The sequence below is a fragment of the Ammospiza nelsoni genome, chromosome 4 (genome assembly GCF_027579445.1).
Source record: "Ammospiza nelsoni isolate bAmmNel1 chromosome 4, bAmmNel1.pri, whole genome shotgun sequence".
NCBI lineage: Eukaryota > Metazoa > Chordata > Aves > Passeriformes > Passerellidae > Ammospiza > Ammospiza nelsoni.
In genome coordinates this window covers 70,382,041-70,387,708 of record NC_080636.1, presented here as the reverse complement: position 1 = coordinate 70,387,708, position 5,668 = coordinate 70,382,041, and the positions used below count along the sequence as shown (strand labels likewise).

Genomic DNA, 5,668 nt, shown 5'->3' with positions numbered 1-5,668 from the left:
CAACTGAAAAGAAACTCTCTACCTGACTTCCTAACGCTTTGATGTTTGAAATAGGGCATCACTCAAATTTAAAAATAAGAAATTATAAAGCTAAAATAGACTTGTTTTGTTTGTGCTGATTTTTCAGCAAACTGTGATTATTCCTCTAAGAATTACTGGTGTGAGTTTAAGATTGCTTTAAAAATAAATTTGCCTCCATTTTTTACGGAGCAGCTAGATATACAGTCTCAAAATAATACTTATATCTCATTCTTGTAGCAGAGAATGCGAAAGCCCCCTGTTTATGTTGATCCACTTCCTTTGCAGAGAGGTACACATATTACAATCCCAACTAGTAAGACAAATTTCTAATTCAAAGGTTCACAGAGAGCTGTGATGGCAAGAGAGATTTTTAAAATATTTTTTTCCTCAAAACCAGCACTCCCTGAGCTGAGGATCAGGTGTTGATCTCAGTTTTTTGCTTGATAAATCTGGACACTGCCTTTGCCATGCTCTACACTGCCAGGCTATTCAGATCTTCTGTTTGGTTCTGCAAGATTCTGCATTGTCTTTTTAAATTTGGTAACCAGCCTATTAAAAAGGCAAAGGAATTTCCACTGACACAATGGCCCCAGATGTTTTCCCATCATCTCTGAAAATAATTACATTACTGGCTGGGTTTACTCCACTTGTTTATAGAAAAAGGATTTCAGAAATGCATAATTGTGTTCAGCACATGGTTTACTTTGTGTCCAGTTTGGCTTATTGAATAAGAGGTGAGAAAAGGTCAAGATCCTGTGATCAAAACTAAATCCTGCTGCTTATTTGTGCTAAACAGAAATTCATCACATGAGTAAGATTACAAAAGATAATAAGAAAAAAATTCTTGAAAATCCAAAGTAAAAGTTAAAAACTTCCCATGTTCTTAAAAATCACAGAAATGACTGTAAAAAAAAAATCAAACAAATTAATCTCTACTTTTCATCAACATACAGTAACAATATGAAATACACTTACACTATACAATAGAAGTCCTGAGTTTTGATTTTGCTTCTTTCATCAATACTTTAAAAAGTTAGAACAACTGCTTTTTATACAAACTAATTTTTTCAAAAAATTATTATTGAAAATAAGCCTGTTTTGTTTTACTGTTTTATCATGATGAAGTAGAATTTTTCATGTACCAAATGCTTACGTTTGAAAAATTGTGTAAGCTTACAGTTTTCATAAGAGTAACAAAGCAGGTTAATTTACAAAAGTTTGAAGATGCAGAATAGTATATCTTTAACTATATTTCAGCAACTATATTTTTCAAAAGGAAAATTGAGCCATCAATCACTGTCAAAAATTTGTCACAAAAATATGCACCTTCCACATTTCTGAGTGCTTGCAAAGCTAATAGTTATGAATTCCACCACTTCTAAGCTGAAAACTCACCTATTTGCTTTACAATTTCTAGTTAATATGTGGTAAGACTTGATGGATCTGAAACTCATCACCATTTAAAGTGCTGTAATACTAAGCCATAGGTGAATTCATTTCCTAAAAGTTGTCAGTCTGGCATTTTCTAATATGTGAAGGTCTCATGATTTCATTAGACTCTTAAAACAGGCATATCTAGTGACCACACTTAAAGAGATAATGGTCATGTAAATTATCTGAAATTGGAGGACAGATATAGTAATGCCGTTTGCTAAAAGTTTACAAAGTGGAATCTAATGTCATGATATGAAATATTTCTATTTCTGTCAGTAGTTTGCTTGTGAAACAGAATTCGCCCTTTCACAAATATGATTTTATCAATTACTCATTACATTATCAGAATTTTCACTGATAAAAATTTCTAAGTATTGCATAAATAATTTAGTTTTCTGTGTAGTAAAAAAGAATCATGGGTATTTCCTGTCACATCTGTGACAGGTAAGAATGCTTGTATATTTCTTTTCTGCAGTTCACGTTTCCCTTTACCTCCATCAATTGGAAAACAAATAAAGTGACATCAAGTTTTTCTAATTGTGGTCCACTCCAGAGACCTTAGAAGGATTTAAGATATTAAAAGTATCTATCAAAATGTTTTAAAATACTCTCTTTTTTGTCACCTAAACTCAAATTTGCAACACCTGTGCACTCCCCCCAGGTGTTTCTTAGGGCCCTGAAGTTCATTACTATGCTGGGCAGGGCTGACCTTGTCTGGGGGATTCTAGCAAAGCATCTTCACCTTCTCCAAAAAGTGGGCATTGGCTACACAGCTCCCAGCAATCTTGCTCTACTGTTGCACATAGGGAGTACCTGCAAGTACTGACAGAATCTCAGCTTAGGAGGACATATATGCCCTTTTTTTTTTTTTTTTTTTTTTTTTCCAGTTGGTTTTTAAACAAAATTGTTGCTGGAACTGTTATTTAGGTATTGGGTGCAATTTTGCTGCTGCTTTTCAGCTGATAGAAATTTCAAACACCTGTTGTGCTTCCTGCTCCTGCAAAGCCCTTGGTGTTTCATTTTCCTGTGCTTGTACCAGCACAAAGATCTTCAGCAGATGCAGCACTGAGAAGTTTGCATTCCTCTCCTCCTTTGTACTCCTGTGGTAGTGAGGGATTCTTGTTTTGAAGAAACAAGCTGCTGACCTGGGTTCTTCATCATCACAAAGGGTAAGAGTACACTTTAAGTTAAGAAAATCTGAAGTTTGAGAAGGTTAGAGGAAAAAATGTCAGTAAAATACAGAGGTTTTAAAGTATTTTAAAGTGGCCTTTGAAAAAGTTAAGAGAGGATTTTATGGTTTTTTATGCCTAATGGGGGATGAGGGGCAATGAATATTTTTGTTAGGCCTATGGGCAAATCCACGTATGCCCTGCATCAAAACTCAGCAGCTGCTTGTGTGTGGCTCTGCATCTCTCCAGCTTTTTGCTTTGTCTCTGTGTGTCCCATATCTGAGTGATCTGTGTCTGTGGCAATTTTGAAAAGAATGTTCTGTGGCCGAGATCCAGAGGGTTTTGAAATGGCAATTTTGAAACTGCAGCAACCTCCGGTTGCCCTTAAGGAAGAAGCACTGTAAGACACAGATAGGTACTGTTTTCTGGCACTCCTTTTCCAATCTCCTTTACTTCATTTCATCAAATTTAATAAATCCAATGTCAGTGAATGTGATAATCTGGCAAGTACAGCCAATCAGATACTTAGTGGGACACTAAGCTGTCTTTAAATGCAGTTTTGTTCCCTAGACAAAAACCACAGATGGGTGTTTTAAAAGAACAAACTAATTGTTCCCACAAAATGTGACTGCAGTATATCCACCCCATCAGTGGCTTAATAAGCTTCTCAGAAAGAAAACATTGTTGGAACAATACCCCTTTAAAAAGAAACTAAAATCTAGGAAGAAGCTAAAATATTTTATCAGGTTCTGGAAAGCTAAGGCTGAAATTCTTTCTTTAATGGCAAGGTTTGATCCCTACATAACTGTCTCCAGTGGGAATGCTTTAAGCCATGGAGTGGAAAAGTATTCTGTGATAAAGCACTCTCAGTTTTGCTTGTGGAATTGTTCAATTAGCCATTTAAATAATGGCATGTGTAATATAAAATACAAAGTGTGGTTGACCAGCAATCCCTATCCTGAATAAATATTCTAATTCTTAGGTTGTGCCAGTACATTTGCTCTCTGTGGACCCAATTTTCTGACATTGAGTCATTGAGTATAAAATGACTTACAATGTCTTTCTTTTCCACTTTCAATGAAGTACTTTTTCCACACAAGAGCTACTTCTGTGGAGAAAGACGCCAGAGACCCTTGTAAAACCATAGTGTTTACTTTTCCTGTTCTATCACCTTCAGCAGAGATGGGAATTCAAAGCTATGTTCTGTTCCTTGGCCAGGTGTTCCGGTGAAGCTGCTTCTGGCATACAGAAAGCCCTTCCCTTCTCTCCAAATATGTGGCATTTAGGTAAAGAATTGATTTTTTTTTTTTTTTTTTAAGCATGCAAATGAGAATGATAAGGGAAAAAAAGAACAATCATAGGATGAGAAAACCTGGCAAGGAAGGGGATCACCTTCAGATTTCTTGGCAGGACTTGGGTCTGTGCTCTTTGTTTAGCTCTGCCAAGGTTTGGGCAGTTACAGGCAAGCCCAGAAGATCTTTTCCTTTGTACCGAAAGAATTTCAGCCACCTCTTTAACCTCTTCAAGAAATATAGATATTACAGAGAAAGGTAGGAGCCAAGTGAGATCTCTGAGTATGAAACTTTTCAGACTGGTGTGGTCAAGTTGCCTGAACATCTTTATGCTACTTCTAAACTGGTACCACTAGCTGTGGCTTTCTAAAATGAGGTAAATGCAAATATGAGGGTGAGTAAAATAGTGTTTCTGCAAAACTTCTGCCTCTGCTTTACAATTGCCAGGAGCCTTTTACTGCTCAATAGGGATATTTTTGTGTGAGTTACTGGTTAAGCATAGGAACAAGCATAATGGTTTGGAGCCTGTTAAATGCATGACTATTTCTTAGCTACTCCTGTTCGACAAAGAAAGGATTTCTACCTCCACAGATTTGATGTGCCATCTTATGTACAGCACTGGGTACTTGGAATGATTTGCCTGACATTGTTTCAGAAGTAAGTAATAAATCACGGTTGAAACTGCAAATGGTTTCTTGTTCAAGTTCAGTCATTTCAGTCATTGTCTTCAGATTTATCTACTGACTTATATATTAGGTAAAATAAATTCCTCTCTTTCTAAATTCATTACATTTTGCACACTATAGCCAAATGACAAGGATGCCAAGAAAAGCTATTTGCAAGCATTACTTCAATACTATTTAAATGAGACAAATTGGCAAAAAATGTTTTTAATTGAAGAAAATTTTTTGAATATTTCATATCAAAATTAGGAAAAATATTTTATTTTAAATATTTAAAGAAAACACCTCAAATTTAATCAAACTACAAAGAGTCAGTTCATAAGGCTTTTGGGGGGATTTTTAATGGTGGGCAATAAAGATAATGTTTATTTTTAAGTAAATGGAGAGAATATTGAGTTTTGCTGAGTTAGTACTTCTTATCGCTGCAACCAACCTGTACATTAGTAACCTTGTAATTGCCTGGATTGTTATTCCCTTTTAACATGGTTCAATTAGCTTCAGAACTATGGATTTTATATGTTTTTTCTTTTTTTAACATCAGCTGCAGAGTAGGTACATATATGGATATTTTACTGACAAGAATATAAGAACTAAGCTTGTTCAATCTGCTTCCTAAGCAAGCATCTCCCCTCTTGTATAGAGATGCTTTTATATTTGCTTTCTATTGCTACCTAAGGGGCTTAAAAAAATGTTTAACTGCTTGAAACAGCAGAATGATGAAGTGGGGTATGATTTGTTCTCCACCTCCATGCTCTAGTAAATTATAATTATATGGCTATATATTCTATGGAACCAAAATCAGCTTTCCAATAATTTGTATGAAAAGTCATCTGCAATCCTATGTGACACTGTTACAATTTTTATTAGGCTTGGACAAGAGAAATTTATTGTCTTGTTTTACAAAGTCTTGCAGGAGTCAGTGATGTATGTCATTGGCAATCAAACTTCAAAAGTTTTTGCAACAGTAAAACAGCACACAGTTTGAAAACCACCAGAGATGGTTTCAATTTTTTTTTTACTTATTTTTAGCTTCCTTTAATTAGGAAGTGTCAAAATGCATACAGGGGGA

General features: G+C 35.3%; 1 long non-coding RNA gene across 1 annotated transcript; it reads left to right on the top strand.

Annotated features, from left to right (window-relative positions):
• Positions 1-2,496: 2,496 nt before the first annotated feature.
• On the top strand, positions 2,497-4,591 carry LOC132071927 (uncharacterized). The gene is made up of 3 exons (XR_009418256.1): positions 2,497-2,624; positions 3,843-3,910; positions 4,508-4,591. It is a non-coding gene; the product is annotated as an uncharacterized LOC132071927 (long non-coding RNA).
• The last annotated feature ends 1,077 nt before the right edge of the window (positions 4,592-5,668 follow it).